At 42.2% G+C, this 17,845-nt stretch overlaps 1 protein-coding gene and 1 pseudogene across 1 annotated transcript in view; both read right to left on the reverse strand.

Annotated features, from left to right (window-relative positions):
* The window catches only part of PALM2AKAP2 (PALM2 and AKAP2 fusion), a 638,407-nt gene that overhangs the window by 593,231 nt on the left and 27,331 nt on the right, over nt 1-17,845 (reverse strand). The window contains exons 2-3 of the mRNA XM_060300637.2: nt 15,913-16,074; nt 8,841-8,894 (exon numbers count right to left, since the gene is read on the reverse strand). The gene's annotated coding sequence lies outside the window, so the exon portion shown is untranslated. The remainder of the gene's footprint in view (nt 1-8,840; nt 8,895-15,912; nt 16,075-17,845) is intronic.
* LOC115854606 (protein transport protein Sec61 subunit gamma pseudogene) lies at nt 9,553-9,918 on the reverse strand (annotated as a pseudogene).

Raw genomic sequence — 17,845 nt, forward strand, 5'->3', positions numbered from 1 at the left:
CTCCAAGCAGGGGTGCCAGGCGCACCTGGTGAGGTGTCCCAGCCATAGCCTCCACACGCTCCCTTATTCTCAGAGCAACTGGTTGTGTCTCTTTTGCTATATTTTACCAATTGCAAAACAGCTGCCTTATTTGCCTTTGGGAGAAATGTTTAGGCAGGACTGGCTTGAGAATCATGGTTATCTTTTTATGCACTCATTATTTCTGGAGTATGCACTATACGCCTGGCACTGGGATGGTCATGTTCAGAACAAGGAACCCAAGGAATCTGCTGTGTCCTGTGCAGATCAGATCACTCGAGGAAGAGTGCGTTCCTCAGGATTCCACTGGGGGAAGAGGGTCACATTGTGAGTGGGATACTGACAGACTTGAGCATATCCAGGGGGGTCCTAAGATGGTCTGGGATGCACTCAAATCTCAAATTTCAAAATCTTAAGGTATAAAGGTAAGAGGAATGCAGGGTGTGGGCGATGTCCTATTTTGGTCGAACCAGAATCCTTTGCCTCCTTATTCTGGTAACTATTTCCCTTGCTTTGTAGAGGACCTGCTCCTTTCCTATTCCTTGTGATTCTGGAGGGGGGTTTTGAAACAGGAGGGAAGGAGGCAGGGCACAACCTCTGAAAGAATGACATAGCCCAAGGACATGACATAAACTTATTAGAACCAAATGGGTCCAAGATGGCAGACAAGTCAACTTCCACTAGACCTTGAGCCTCAGTATACTCTCACAACAGCAAGCTAAATGACACACCCACAGGCGCCATGACAGTTCCAAGACCTATCGTAAGGATGAAAAAGTGGGCGGTGGCCCAACTCCTGGAAATCCCCGCCCCTTCCTAAAATAACTGGAATACTCTCCCCACTCATTAGCCTATGAAATGACCCACTCCTGTAAAAACTGACAACCCCATACCCTGGTGCCTTTCTCACCTTCTGAGGTGGCCCACACTCTGTCTGTGGAGTGTGTTTCTCTCTAAATAAATCCACTTCTTACCTATCACTTTGCCCCTCAGTGAATTCTTTCTGCAATGAGACATCAAGAAGCTGAAATTCATTAGGTCCTGAAACCAGGCGTGTGATCTCAGTTGGAAGACTGTGGGTTTTGGGCGGGTTCGAGTCCCGGCCGCATGGGTTCAAGTCCCGATCTGAGGTGCATGGTTTCAGTTTCAACTGCAGTACCCTGACTTCTAGCCACAGGGACAGACATGTGACCTGAACCAGACCAATCAAAGCCCTGCCCTAGGGTTTCTGCCTTTTCTCCCTTGGACTGTAAGTTAAAGGATGTGTTTGTAGAGATGGTGGTACTTGGATTCCCAGCCATCTGGAAGAAGTTGAAATAATGGAGCAAAACACAAATAGAAGACAAGCCGAGAAATGGAGAGATGGAGTGCCTGGGGCCAGTCAACTGTGGGGGCAGCTCCATCCTTGCCATTCTGCAGTTGGCTCATAGGAGGCAATAACTGTTCTTTTTTATTTACCTGGTTTAAACTGAGTTTTCTGTCACTTGCAGCAGAGTCTTGAATAAGGCAGGCCATGATCTCATGTGTTGAAATCTACCCCGTGAAAGAGGGATTACTCATTTATATTGGTTCAAAAAGCCAGAACTGGACCCAAGTGCAGTAGTTTCAGGGAGGTGTACTTGTGCTCAGTATAAGGGTTCCTTCTACCAACTGGAATGTTATTAATACAATCTAAGAGTAAAATGACTGGCCCATTGACAGGTCTGAAGGCAGGGGGCTGACAGAGGTGACCTTGCATTTCCTCTACAGCTCAATGAGTATACTATTCTAAGGGGGAAAGAAGTTAACCCTATATTCTATATTCCACTAAAAACGTTTAATTACTTTGCCACTGGAGAAAATAGAGAGGAAGAGGAAGACCTGGATTTGAAAGGGCAACCTGAAGTTCACTAGTGCATGCGTCCATCCATCCATCCACCCAACCATCCAGCTGTCCGCCCCTCCTTCTAAAAGTGAATCCATCCATCCTTCCAACTAGCCATCTGTCAATCCATTCTATAAACATCCACTGTCTTTTACTCTGTGCTGGACTTGTGCTATGTGCTGCGTCTGTAAACACAGAAGAACTTGGGCCTTGTTTGTTTTTGTTTTTAAAAAAATTTTTTTTTGATGATAAGAAACAATGCCGTATTTTATTTTATTTTATTTTATTTTGCGGTGCGGGCCTCTCACTGTTGTGGCCTCTCCCGTTGCGGAGCACAGGCTCCGGACGCGCAGGCTCAGTGGCCATGGCTCACGGGCCCAGCCACTCCCCGGCATGTGGGATCCCCCCGGACCGGGGCACGAACCCGCGTCCCCTGCCTCAACAGGCGGACTCCCAATCACTGCGCCACCAGGGAAGCCCTTGGGCCTTATTTGTAACCTGAAGGAATATAAAGGTCTTCAGAGGGAGGCAGACAGATAATGAAAACAACACCACAAATGGTTAGAGGTGTTGGAACAAAAGCGTGTGACTCACTCCATGACACTGTGAAGGAGGTAGTAGGGAGAGTGAGGATGGCGGGGTGGGGCTGTTGAGTCCAGAGCAGAGGTGATACCTGAGCTAGAAAGGAAGGAGGTACTGGCCAGGCAAAAGGCAGATGCACTATAGGTGGGAAATGAGGTCAAGGAACACCAAGGCATGGACCACCATTGGTCTTTAGAGCAAGGCAATTGGTAGAGATTGCTAAAACATAGGGTAAGACTGAGGTCAGGGGTTCAACAGAACCCCAGGTAACTGGATGAGGAACCAAGGTCCACTGAAGGATTGTAATAGGGAAGAAATCTGACCTGAATTTAAGGTTTTTTTAAATTATGCTAACAGTAGTATAGAAGATGGATTTGGAGAGGGCATGTTTTCAAGCTTACAATCAGATATATCTGTTTTTCATCAGCTATAGCTCATCTTTTAATGCCACAGTGAACTCCAAAGAGTTCAAAGCTCTGGAGTCAAAGGATCTCATCTAAGGTCCATGCTCTGTCATTCTCTGTCTATGAGATCTCAAGCAGTTCATTTAACTACTCTGAGCCTCAGTTTCCTCATCTGTAAAATGGGGATAATAACCCACTATACGAGGTTGTTATGAGGATTTAATGAAATAAATTGTGTGAAAGCACCTTGTAAATCTCACATAACCACACTAAATGCATAGATTTGTTGTTGTTTTGTTATGAAGGACATTTTTCTCATGGTTTTATTATAAAATAAAATGTATAATAATATTTAATATCTAGGAAGTGTAACATGGAATTTGAAGATGACAGGGGTAGGGGGGTGTTTGAGGCGACAAGATGGATGAGACGGAGAAGGCTGGGTCTTGCAGTTCAAGTAGCCCCAGACGACAGGAGATCATTGGTTTACTGGAAAGGGTAAGACACAGAAGTCCAAACCAGAAGATCAGTAAAAGTGAGAATGCAGAGACAGGAAATAAGCACCACAAGCCAAAGTCCAAACTAAGTACAAGGCAGCAGTAAGAGTGATAAGCAGAGATCGAGGTGGAAACCACTTGGATTTGAGCCACTGGGGTAGGTGGTATGAGAAGAGTTTGACAGCTGGTACTAAAGAGGCCCTTCTACAAAAACTTGGTTTTGTTCATTCAACAAACTTATATTTAGTACCAGTTACATTTTAGGGTCTGGGAGTACAAAGTTAAATAAGGTAAGAAGCTTACAACCCAGTGAGGAAGACAGACACACACGAGGTAATGATAACACATCTGATAAGAGAAACAACAGGGGGAAACACGGGAACAACAGGAGGAGCAGCTAACGCAGGCTAAGTTGGGTCAGGGACTCTTCTGGAGGGGGTGGTGACTGAGTGGAGTCGTAAAGGATAAACTGGAGTTGGCAGGTAAACCGACACGTCTGGAGGGTGAGGGCATCCCAGGCAGCAGGGACAGCATGAGCAACAGCAGGGAAACATGAAGCAGGAAATATAGGCAGTTTTAAGTTGCTGCCGCAAATCAGGGCCGAGAGTCAGGGACAGCTGAGTGCAGGTGACGGGAGCGGCGGCTGGAGTGGTTGGTAAGAAAGCTCCCCGGGAGACTTCCCTGGCGGTCCAGTGGTTAAGACTTCGCCTTCCAGTGCAGGGGGTGTGGGTTCGATCCCTGGCCAGGGAGCTAAGATCCCACATGCCTCACAGCCAAAAAACCAAAACATGAAACAGAAGCAATATTGTAACAGATTCAATAAAGACTTTAAAAATGGTCCACGTCAAAAAAAAAAAATCTTAAAAAAAAAAAAAAGAAACCTCCCTGGGCTGGCGTAGGAAAGCTGGGACTTCCTCCTGAAGGCCACAGGGAGTCATGGAAATCTAAGCAGGTGAGTGATAGGACAGGGAGAGCATTACTGACAACCAGGTTGCTGTGACTGAGGGGACAAAGCAAGGGACTTGGGCACGGAGGGAGGTGACGGACCAGGAAGACACAGAGGAACTAGGGAGGAAGATGCATTAGGCAGGGCTCTCCAGAGAAACACACTACACATACATATGTGTATATATACATATATACACACACACACAGTACATATAAATATATATGCAGCATATAAAATATATTACATAAATATAGATATATATTTAAATATATATAAAAGTACATATAGTTAAAAGCACATATACACACATATATAAGGAGAGTTATTATTAAGGCTCATACAACTGTGGAGGCTGAGAAGCCCCAAGATCTGCAGTTGACAAGATGGGGACCCAGGAGGGCCAATGGTATGGTTCTAATCTGAGTCTGAAGGCCTGAGAACCAGGAAAACCAGTGGTGTAAGTTGTGGTTTGAGTTTGAGCCCAAAAGCAGGAGAAAACAGATGCCCCAGTTTGAAGAGAGTCAGGCAGAGAGAGCAAATTCTCCCTTACTCCACATTTTTGTTCCGTTCAGGCTTTCAGCAGATTAGATAATGCCCACCACTTTGGGGAGGGCAATCTGCTTTATTCAGTCTACTGATTCAAATGTTACTCTCATCCAGAAACATCTTCATTGGGACTTCCCCGGTGGTGCGGTGGTTAAGAAACCACCTGCCAATGCAGGGGACACAGGTTCGAGCCCTGGTCTGGGAAGATCCCACGTGCTGTGGAGCAACTAAGCCCGTGTGCCACAACTACTGAGCCTGCACTCCAGAGCCCATGAGCCACAACTACTGAGCCTGCATGCTGCAACTACTGAAGCCCACGTGCCTAGAGCCCGTGTTCCTCAGCAAGAGAAGCCACTGCAATGAGAAGCCCACACACAGCAACAAAGAGTAGCCCCCACTCGCTGCAACTAGAGAAAGCCTGCGCACAGCAACGAAGACCCAACGCAGCCATAAAATAATTAATTAATTAATTGTTTCTTTGTTTATTTATTTTAAAAAAAGAATTACCTGGGGAGCCTGCTAAATGCATATTCCCAGGCCCTGCCCACAGTTCTAATTTCTTAGGTCAGGAGTGGGGCCCAAGAATCTGCATCTTAACAAGTAGACCAGATGATTCTGATTCCAATTTGAAAAACACCATTTTCTAAAATGTAGGATTCTTCATTTTCCTTGTCTACAAACATTAACTGAGGGAGCTATGAATGTGTTACCTACAACATTCTCCATCTCCCAGTCACATTTCCTTATCCTACAAACTCAAATCCATGTCACTGATTCAGACCTCACACATGTTCTGGGACAGAGAGCAGCTTTCTATATGATTTGACATATGTACTGTGACTAAGTAACGTCCCCCTAAGCCTTCAGTGCACCTGACTCTCAAGTGTAATGACTTTGTCTTGTTACTTGTATGACAACAATACTTATCACCATCATCATAGCCACGATAACTGACATTTATTAATTCCCCTACTAAGTGCCAGACCCCATGCAAAATAATTCACTAGCATTATCTCATTTACTATTCACAGCAACTCTGTGAAACAGATACTAGTCATTATCCTTACTGTACTGATGAGGAAGCTGAGATTAGGGAGGTTATGCCCAAGGTCACGAACTTGTAAGTGATGGAGTCATTTGAACCCAGACTGATGCAACTGCTAATCCCATGGTCTTTCCACTACGGCTCCTGATTTATTCACCTACCAAAGATTTCCTAGGATAATAATAATAACAACAATAAGAGTGTACATTACTCCTTACATCAAAATTAATTCCAGAAGGAGCAAAGATTTAAAAGTAAAAAGATGAAACTTTAAAAGGATTATAAGAATTTCTGGTGCCACACAAGATGGATGAAGCCCACAATAGCCTACCTCTCTCTAATTACAACTAAAAACAATGTACAAGATATAAAAAGCAACTACCTGAGGACTCTGAAAAGTAAACAGAAGAGACAAGAAGGGAAGTAAACAATTACAGCAGCAACCTGTCCAGGGATGAGCTCCCCAGGTTTGACCTGAAGACAAGCCCCAGTCATGGAACTGTGTGGTGGCAGTGCAGGCAGCTGAAACTCCAATAGGAACTCTGTTTCTCTGACGAGGATAATTGGGGAAAGAGGCCCCTGCACTCCCAGAAGTATGTGAGGAATCCCTGTTTTCTTTTTCTCTTTTTTTCTCTTGCTTCTTTGCCCTGAGGGTGGGTCCCAGTCATGGAGGGGTGCTATAGCAGAAAGGATACAGACAGATAAAACCCTAAGTAAAACCCCATCTTTCTGAGCAGAGGATCATGAGTCCTCTATGGGCTAGATCACAGAGAAGAATCCTGGAGAGGAAAGAGTCAGAAAAAGGAATTTTCTAATTCTGTGTATAAACCTACACAAGGCCCAGACTTGACTCTGAGCTGTGAATGCACAAGACAGATACAAAGCACCATGGAAAAGTCTTTGAGAACTGAAGTATGATTTAAACCACCACTCAAGTCTCAGATTCACCCCTAAGTAGCACAAACATGGGACAGACCCAAAACACCATAGCAACAGTTTGAAAACTATCATTGGAAAAGTCACCCACAGAAGGGGATACAGATTTTGCAGTCTGAACCTAATAAGGTCTGCTGAAACATAAATATCAACATTTGCCGGAGGATTTTAATAGGTCACAGAGTCTCATGACGTAATATTTTAAATGTTCAGAATACAATCCAAAATTACCCAGCATACACAAAAGAAGAAAATTTCAAGGGAAAAGACAAAAGATGCCAACTCCTAGATGATCCAGATGTTGGAATTATCAGGCAAAGATGTTAAAGTAGTTATCATAACGATGGTCCATAAGATAAAGGAGAATAGTCTTGAAATGAATGAAAAGATAAACATTCTCAGCAGAGAAATAGAAACTATTTTAAAAGGGACATTTTAAAACTGAAAAATATATAATCTGAAATAAAAGATTTACTAGATGGACTCAATAGCAGAATGGACATGATAGAGGTAAGAGTCAGTGAACTTGAAAACAGATGAATAGGAATTATCCAATCTAAATAATAGAGGGACTAAAGACTGAAAAACAATGAATAGAGCCATGGAGATCTGTGGGACAAGATCAAAATGTTTAACATTCATGCCATTGGCGTCCCAGAATAATAGATATTGGTACATAAAAACATTTGAAGAAATTAGGGCCCAAATTTCCCAAATTTGGTGAAAGACATCAATTTACAGATCTAAGAAACTCAGTAAAGCCCAATCAAGATAAAGTCAAAGAAAACCATGCCTAGACACATCATAATAAAACTATTAAGTACCAAGAAAAAAATAGTTTAAAATCTTGAAAGAGTCTAGAGGAAAACAACACATTATTTTTAGAGGAAAGATAATTCAAATGACTACTGATTTCTCATCATAAACCATGGAGTCCAGAAGACAGTTGAACATCTTTAAAAGTGCTGAAAGAAAACAAGTGTCAACCCAGAAGTCTATATCCAGTGAAAATATCTTACAGGAATGAAAGTGGTGAAATAAAGACATTCTCAAATGAAGGAAATCTAAGAGAATTTGTAACCAGTAGACAGATTCTAAAATACATGCTAAAGGAAATTCTTTAGGCAAAAGGAAACTGATACCAGAGAGAAACTTGCAACTTTAAGAATGAAAGAAAAACAACAAAAATGGTAAAAATCTGAGTAAATGGATACTAATTTTCATCTCTTAAGCTCCTTAAAATACGTATGACTGTTTAAAGCAGTAATGACAGAGTTGTCTGATGGGGTTTTCAATGTATGTAGATGTAATCACCACAATACCTATAACATAAAGGGGTACAGGTAAAGGAACCTATATGATTGCAAGATTTCATACAGATTGTGAATGATATCCTGCTATTTTACCACCATATTAGTATTTGTATAGAAAAAATACGAAGATTTTCTTATGACTTTTATGGGTGTGTGAGTTGGGGTATTACATGGGCTGCTCGCTTTCTGCTATACGTTTTAATGTTTTTAAAAGGTCCATGTACTATACAATACAGTAATCAGGAAACAGTACTGGGTTTTTCTATTCTCACTGTGTAACATATTTTTCTTCAGCAGTAACCCAGATCTCTCAGGTTTCCCTGTGGCTGACACTTAAAACACAAACTTTGGAACCCATGTAATTCCAATACTGTTAATTCACAAGGCCTTCAGCTCCCTCCATCTTGTTGCCTCTCCTGGTTCTTGCCTCCCTTCTGGCAGTGGGTGGCCATTACCATCTCCATATCAAGGAACCAACAAACCATAGTTCTCATGCTAGACCTGGCATCTTTTTTCCATTAACTGTCCTCTCCATTACTACTTTTGAGGGGTGGGGAGAGAATCTTCGTTATTTGAATTTTCCTCTCATTTGAATTATGGGAGAAACCGGGAATTCACTCCACTTGTGAGTAGGAAGAACACTTAATGTCAAAGATCTGGATTTAAACCACAGCTCTGTCACTTACCAGCTGTGCGACCTTGGGCAGCTTATTTTATTCTCCAGGCCTCAGTTTCTCCATCTGTAAAAGAGTTTGACAGGGATCAAAAATATAGACTTGCAAATAATAATACATCACCTTCTCCATCCACTAAGGAAAACGGTCTTTGCTTCCTTGGCTCTCCCTCTGCCTCTCCCATCAACTCATCACCCCGACCTCCACCCCCAGTGCGCTAAGGATGGTTCTGTCTTCACCAGACTTTTTTCTAGATCTATAATATGTAGCTAAAGTAATATTTAGATTTGTATTTAAAATGACAGGTTGCTACTAGACTGGAAGGAGAGGAAAAAGAAAAGGAGAAAGAGCAAGAGAGGAAAGTAAAACAGGAAATGGTTGAAAATGTTTATTTTTTTCCCTAAAGACTATGCCAGCTCAGGTTGAGAGATCTGGGGTGGGAATTTGGACTGGGAAAAGAGCAAAGCTGGCCATGAGACAGATGAATGGATGATAGATGATGATAGATGGATAGCTGGATGGATGGATAGATAGGTAGATAGATAGATAGATAGACAGACAGATAGATAGGACAAATAGGAAGGGAAGAGGAAGAGAGAGAAGGAGAAAAGAGAAGATGAAAGAAGAGGAGGGAATTTGCTCTATGTAATGAACATACTCTCTTTTAGGCTTTTTTGAGAAACAGAAGTAAAAGTTGAAATTACTACTTTTTATATATTTTGAAATTATTTTAATTTACAAATAGAAAACATCTTGGAAGAAAAAAAATGAAAGAAAAACACAAAACATATAGGCAAATTTTTACTCCATGAGTGTCTCAAATCCTTACTTGTTCACCAATCCACAAGATGAAAAACACTTTTCTACAAAGGTATTCAGCCACCAACAATGATGTTATTAATAGGAATATGGATCAATTTCACAAAAAAGCCAGTGAATCCCATTATAGCAAATACTATTGCTGTTGCCATGGCAATCTTCTGGAATTCTTTTCTATCAGGTTTGGTGAATCTTTTAACCAGCCGAATTGAGTCCTTCACAAACTGCCAACTTGGCTCAACGAACTGCATTACCTGATCCATGATGCCTGCCCACCATCTGCTCACAAGCCAAAGACACGTAGCACAACAGCCAACAGACAAATGCCCACCAGAACCGGAAGCTGGGTCCGGCGTCAAATTATTTCATAATGCCAAATTAATGTTTCTCAGCTTGCAGTGGTACCTAGAAGATGCTATTAAGTAACCCTGGCTGTATATGGGCCACGTGGAGATAACCCTACAAGCTCTCACGGAGGTGGAGAAGGTCCTGTGAGATCATAGATACAAAATTATAATTGTTTTACTATTAATTTTCCTTTTGCTTTCCACTTACATCTTAGTTCAGATCAGTTACCCAAAGTGGTGAGCACCAAATAGCTTGGATAACAGGGAAACTGTAGAATTGTAAAGTCTTTGCTTGGGTCTTCGGGAAAGGGTACCAGTGGCACCTTATACATCTTTCCAATCAGCCAGCACACTACGCTGGTTTAAATAGCGCACACCACTCTCAGCCTGCATCTCGTCTTAGGGCCAACCTCCTTGTCTCTGCCTTTCTCACTAGGCTGTAAACATCTTAGGCAAGGGATATAGCCTGCTCACCTCTATATTCCCCATCTGGCAGAGAATCTGGAACATGTTAGGCAAAAATGACAAAACTCAGGGTAATATTATGAGGCATTAACAGCTTCTCTCTCTCTCTCTCTCTCTCTCTCTCTCTCTCACACACACACACACACACACACACACAGAGTTATGTGTACCCCATTGCTCGTCCCCCAGCCTAGACAGCTAAGACATTCCACCTTTACTGCTTCAAGGAAGAGAGAATAAAAATAGTTAACTCATAGCTTTTGACCTTCAAAAGCTGAGCTCCTGGCAGAGATAATAAATTTGGATGAATACTTGCTGGGCTAATCCTTCCTCCCCACCTCCATCCCACCCCCTGACCCAGAGGAAGTAAAATTTACCTGCTCTAGAGGAGAGCATTGGACAGCAGAGCAGACACTTGGATGATGGAGAATGTCCCTGTTTATGCCCCTCACCCCACCCTCCCTCCTTCCCTTGGGTAAGGCCAGGGTGAGGGGATATGTGTGTAGTCAGGGAAATGAGATACACCCCAGGTTGGTTTGGTAGATCCAGGGGTAGAGGAGATCTATGCCTCACACAAGGTGATACCTGAGGAGGTGGGAAAACAGTCTCCTCTCCCCACTCCCACACACAATAGGGTAGGAGCGAGAAGCTTTGAATAAAAAAGACATATGACAAGGCTAGACCAAGAGGCCTGAGACAGTCCTATGAAATTCCCCCAAATCCTCAGAGTAGCTCAGGAGGGCAGTCAAGTGTCTCTCATACTTACAAGGAGGACACAGAAGCTAGATGAAAGAAGGCAAGCCAGCAGTTCTACAGATGCCTCAAGAGCAGGGTTTTTAAAAAATCACATAGCAATAAGTGCTAGTATTTACCAAATACTTCCAAACGTTGCAAGACCAGATGGGCCACACATTTCAACAGCAATCAGAGTAACAAGACCCCCGAAGGCCATATGCATCTACCATCTCCATAACACACACACTGTCACACACTCACACACACACACACACAAACCTTCCAATGGCCTGAACTTATATACAACTACAGAAGAAAAGGGAGGAGGGGGAAATTCCCTGAGCTGGCAGAGAAAACCTAGAATTGACAAGTTTCTGCCACCAGGAGGAATGAGGACCCAAGAGAGAATTTACTTGAAGTTTAAAAATAAATCTACCTTTGTTTTGCAGATCTGAATTTTGAGGTCCCAAATTCATACTCACTGCAAGTGTTTGTTGATTGAATGAATAAACGAATTGTGTTGGGGGGCAGAAATTCCACTGCAGTAAGCTCTAGGTAGAGCAGTCTTGGCTACTGTCCAAGAAAGAGGGTAATTACTAAAAAGAGTATCTGCTTTCTAGTCCTTACTTGGTGCTTATTACTGGTGGTTCCTTAAGTAAGTTGCAAAGCTATTTGGGACTCAGTTTTCTTACCTGCAAAATGGGCACAGTGATACTTGCCTGCCCTCTTTGCAACGTTATCATGAGGACAAAATGAGAAAATATATGTGAGGTACTTTATATGGCTTGTAATAAGGGCGTGTGGCTCACCTCTGTCTTGTGATCCAAGAAGCAAGAGAAAAGTAAATGAACTCAAGGAACAGAGTTCTGTGGCACACCTCTTTTCAACCAAAATGTTTTTCTATAACTGGCAAGGAACAGGGAGTAAGTTTTCCCTGGAATCGTATCAGCGCTAATTGGAGGCTATCAAGGTTTGCACTCTCAATAATCAGCAGACCACACTTGATCAGGAAGAAACTCTCAGGGCACAAAACAGATTTAATTTCATTGGGAAATAGTCTTGTCTACTACGCAACAACAAATTAAGCTCTGGGTGACTGTTCCCATAAAACATGTCCTGTCCTTAGCACTACTATTGGGGGGGCAGAGACATGGTAAAGAATCAATTAAAACTCTGACACATCCAATGGAGCTCAAAGACCTGTTTCACAGGTTTCCCCAGAGGAACATAATCACGTTGCATTATACTTTGGAAGCTGATCAAGGCAAGATCTGAGACAAGTTCTGGGGTTTACAAGACAGACTTTAGCTTTTCTAAATCATTTTTGAAGTGCTATTTAAAGGATTACGGCATCCAATCCTCCACTAGTCCCACAGCATCATGGCGGAGCGAGAGAGATTAACGTCATACAGGTATCCTCCGGAAAACTGTAAGTTCCCTTTCTTAAAAAGCATTTAAAGAAATGGTGAAAATACTGCAGTGTTTACGTTCATGCCCATTTTGGAGTGAAAGCAACTGTTAAGCAAGTAAAATCAGAGGGATATTGAAACTGAATTTCCTTTCTATTTTTATAATAGGGCTCTACCTCCAAAAGGGACACTCATTGTCCAGAAAATCTGTTTTAAAAGAAGTTGTAGAATTTCCAGAAGAGCCTCACATAAAAATGAAAAAAAAAAATGAACAAGAGGGTTAATAGTGGAATGTGAATACTGTTTGCAGTTACACTGTTTGAACTATGTTTCTATGATGACATGTAGGGATATTCACAATAAAAACAACATGGTTTGGGGGCTAATTCAGACATCCGTGTAAACCAACTTCGGTCTCAGTGCCTAAATAACGTCTGTGCCTCAACCTGAATAAATAGAAGAGATTTTGAGGTTCAGGCAGTATGTTTTCAGAAGTGTTGCCTAAAAATGAGCTTCAGCAGAAATAAAAAAATTGAACAAGACCAAAGCAAGCCTAGCATCAGCAGCAATCCGGTGGAGAGAAAGGTTATGGCCTGTTGATGCCATAGGCGTGCCAGGAAGCGGTCTGGGGGCCTCAGCTAACCCTCACGATGTTCAAGGCTAGTTCGAAAGCAAAGAACTAGAGAGAAAAGATAACATGAGGGTGGAGTGTAAATGTCATGTTTTCAAGACATTTTGCCAGGAGAGAGAGAGAGAAAAAAAAAAAAAAGGAAACCCAGAAAGTAAGGACCAGACCAGGCCTGCCCAACGACACATTCAGCTATGATACCAGGCAGGACATTTGCAGAGGAAGTGCTCTCATGGAGCGGGAATCCATTCAGTTAGGAGAGTACAAACGTTTGACAATTCTGTTCATGAAGTCAACCTGTAACATCTTTTCTTTTTAAGTATGAGGAGGTGAGAAGGAGGTTGGGGACCCCCTTTTTAACCAAATGTACTACTCACTGTAATTTTTCATCAGATCTTTTGTTCTTTTCCCATTGAAGTTGCTGTCTCAATCCTTAAGCTCCCCTCTATTGCTTGGAAAAAATTCTTTTTTTGCAGAATAATATGTACTTGTGTGCATTCATGCTTCCTTGATCTTTCTAGAACAGAGGTCTCTCAGAGCTACTGAATGTGCTGGGACCTTGAGTCTCAGAGTCCTGCCAAGGTCTTGGGGCTGCAGGGATAGGGGCTGCCCTGTGTTCTGGTCTGTGCCCTGCTCTGCACTCTGCCCTTCCCCCCACCAAGGCATACTGGGCTTCCACCAGTGAGTTCATATGAATAAAACAGTTCCCGTTGCTTAAAACAAACCCCCAAAAATGGAATATCACTAAAATATTCAATCTTTTCATTTGACAAAGAGGAGAATTGAACTTCTCGGAAAATTATAATGAGTTAGTTAAAGGCAAACCAGCAATAGAAGCCAGGTCTATGGATAACTAGTTCTACCACACTGGTCTTCCTTTCCCTTTGTCCAAAGAAGTTGGGAGGGTCTTCTTCACGTCACCCACCCCCTATCTCCACTTAGCCCATCACTCATATTCACAGCCTTACCACATACACCACATCTTCCTCAAGGATAAAACTGCATATTACCCCTCTATAGTCAATCCAATTCTACAAACACTTTTTGAGTACCTTCTCTGTGCAGCCCTGTACCGGGTATTGGAGATTCACAAATAAATAAGACCTAATCCCTGCTGTCAGATACATATACAGCCTGTCATAACTAAAGGTATCTTATAACTGTACTACAGTAGAAATTTTCTCGAATATATTGTATTATAGAAACATGAGAGAAAAGGGAAGAAAACAGTCTGGCAATTCTTCTACATTAAACATAGAAATACTATATGACCCAGCAATTCCACTCCTAGCTATATATCCAAAAGAATTGAAAACAGGTACTCAAGCAAATATACATACGTGCATGCACTAGTCATAATAACCAAAAAATGGAAACAATCCAAATGTCTACCATCAGATGAATGTGCTATATCTATACAATAGAATATTATTCAAACATAGAAAGGCATGAATTTCTAATACTGTACTGTCACCATGCAAAGGAACCTCAAAAATATTGTATTATATAAAAGAAACTAGACACACAGGTCATATATTATACATGATTCCATTCAATATTCCACACAATGATTCTGTACATATGAAATGTCCAGAACAGATAAGTCCAGGGACACAGAAAGTAGGTTGGTGGTTGCCAGGGGCTGGGGGAAGGGCAATAGGGAGTGACTACTTAATGTGTACATGGCTTCCTTTGGGGGTGATGAAAATATTCTGAAACTGGATCATAGCGGTGGTTGCACAACATTGTAAGTGTACTAAATGCCACTAACTTGTTTAGATTGAAATGGCTAATTTTTTGTTATGTGAATAAGGGAAGGGTTCTAAAAAGGCTATGAAAGGGCCAGGAAGCAAGCTTATAGGCTCAACGGAGGATCAGCTCACACAAGCCTGGGATGTCTTCGGACTTTATCCTGGGAGAAGTGGGATAGCTAGTGAGGATTTTTAAGCAGGAGGATGACTTACTCAGATCTGTGTTTTAAACTGGACCTTGTCAATGGTGGGCTGACAACACTAGGGAGGGTCTAGACCGTGGGAACGAGATATATGGAGTCTGCTGGCCCAGTGAGAGAGCATAAAGAACGTACCAGGATATAAAATACCTGTCTGACATGTTTCTGTTAAGTAATCATAAGCATCTTCCACTAAATTTGAACTCAGAAATAGTCACTGGGATGAAAAATATTAGCCACAATTCTTTTAAAATCCATTTCTGAAACAGTTCAAGCCTGTATTTTTGCACATCCTACCAGCTTTGGCACCCAACAGAGTTTTCAAAGTAAAATTAACCTGCTTCCTTTCTCTGATGATTACTCATGAAGACTTGTCTTTGAGAAAATACTTCACCGAGGAAGATTTGGTGTTGATGACAGCAAACTGCAGTCCAAAAATACGCTCAGAAAAGTAACTATGATCCAAAATTAATACATGTATTTCCTCAGTCTCAATGTTGGCCACTTTAGCATGTCAAGAAATACTGCACGCTGTAACTTTCTTAAAGTTGCCAATGGTATTACTCTGCACAGAGAATAAAAATCTGAATGGAACCAGAACAAAAATCTGACCTGCTCCATACTCTTCTAACTACCAAATTCAATGTAACCTAACCGAACCGTACAGAATCTATCAAACCAAACTTTGATCAAGTTGGGAATTCAAAAGATCTCTGTCTTGTCCGTGTACCTGCCAGTCAGCTTCCCCTTGTTTTTCATTCTGAGGGAAACTCCAAGACTGAGAGGTTTCCCAGATTCAGGACTTTCAGCAATAAAACCATTCAGGCACTTGGTTTTCACCTCCACAGAAACCTCTTCCAAAATTCCCTCTGGGATGCAGGATCAGTTTCACCTGGAAAGTAGACCAAAAACAGTAGCAGTGAAGAGGAGAGAGGAAAAGTTGGACATCGTTTGGCATCCATATGTGGAAAGAAATACATTCCAAGAGCAAGAATGTGTTTCACGTGAATCCTCAGACCCACAAGTTCACACCCATATGCCATGACAGGGATGTGGCTTTCAGGCTGGTGGCAAGGGAATGTTTTTTCACCTTCCAAATCATTCACTCAACAAAGGCCTACAGAGGTCCTACCACTGACTAGGCTTGGGACCAAGTGTTGGGATCCAGAAATGAAGATGTGCTACACTGGTCCCTGGAGGTGCTCACGGGCTAGTGGTCAAGTAGAGGAGATGTACTGGGTGACAACCAAGTCTAACACAGCAATAATTAATAATTAGGACTTCCAGCTTCCAAGAGCCAGATATGTATACACATTATCTGTCATTCCCACAACTGCACCTCAAGGTAGGTATTATTATCCCCATTTTAAACATAAACAATAAAATAAAAACTGAAGCTCAAAGAGGCAGAACTTGCCCCAAACCACCCAGCTAGCAGTGGCAGAGGCAGGCAGATTTGGGGTGAGGCCCTTTTGATTCCAAAAACACCTACTCTACTCTTCACCAGTCCCTTTCACTGTGATGAGGGTTAAGATCAAGGTCATTCAGAACTCACTCCAGCTTGTCTTAGCCTTTCATCAGAGAGCAGCTGTATCTATATTGTGTATTGATAGCAAAATTGCCAGGTTTTAAACAGTCATGCTCATGACAAGGGCAGGGTGGGGGAAAGATAGATATTTATGTTTAACTAGCAGACAAATAGAAACCGCTATTAGAGGCTGGATCAAGATGGCATAGAGAGAAGAAAACAGGCTTCATGACACTGGATTTGCCTCTGATTTTCTTGGATAAGACATCAAAGGCACAAACAGCAAAAGAAAACATAGACAAATTGGACTTCATCAAAATGAAAAAATTTTGTGCAATAAAGGACACTATTAACACAGTGAAAAGGCAACCAACAGAATGGGAGAAAATATTTGCAAATTACATATCTGATAAGGCATTAATATCCAGAATATACAAAGAACTACTAAAACTTGAGGACAAAAAAAAAAACCTGATTCAAAAATGGACAAAGTACTAGAATAGATATTTCTCCAAAGAAGATATACAAACGGCCAATAAGCACATGAAAAGATGCTCAACATCACTAATAATTAGGGAAATGAAAATTAAAACCACAGGGGACTTCCCTGGTGGCGCAATGGTTAAGAATCCGCCTGCCAAGGCAGGGAACACAGGTTCAAGCCCTGGTCCGGGAAGATCCCACATGCTGCAGAACAACTAAGCCTGTGCGTCACAACTACTGAGCCTGGCTCTAGAGCCCACAAGCCACAATTAATGAGCCCATGTGCCACAACTACAGCAGCCCGCGCGCCCAGAGCCGGGGCTCCACAATAAAGAGGAGCCACTGTGATGAGAAGCCCACGCACCGCAATGAAGAGTAGCCCCCATTCAGCAACAAAGACCAAACGCAGCCAAAAATAAATAAATAATTTAAAAAAAAAAAAAGAAAATCAAAACCACAGTGGGATACCACTTCACATCCATTAGGATGGCTACCATAAAAAAAATAAAAGAGGGGGCGGAGTCAAGATGGCATACTAGGAGGACGTGGAATTCGCGTCTCCTCACAACTGGGGCACCTACTGGGCACCAATGGGGGACCACAGACACCTAAGGGGATGGAAGGAACCCCCAGGGACCAGTAGGACGTGGGA

The sequence above is a fragment of the Globicephala melas genome, chromosome 6 (genome assembly GCF_963455315.2).
Source record: "Globicephala melas chromosome 6, mGloMel1.2, whole genome shotgun sequence".
Taxonomy (NCBI): Eukaryota; Metazoa; Chordata; class Mammalia; order Artiodactyla; family Delphinidae; genus Globicephala; species Globicephala melas.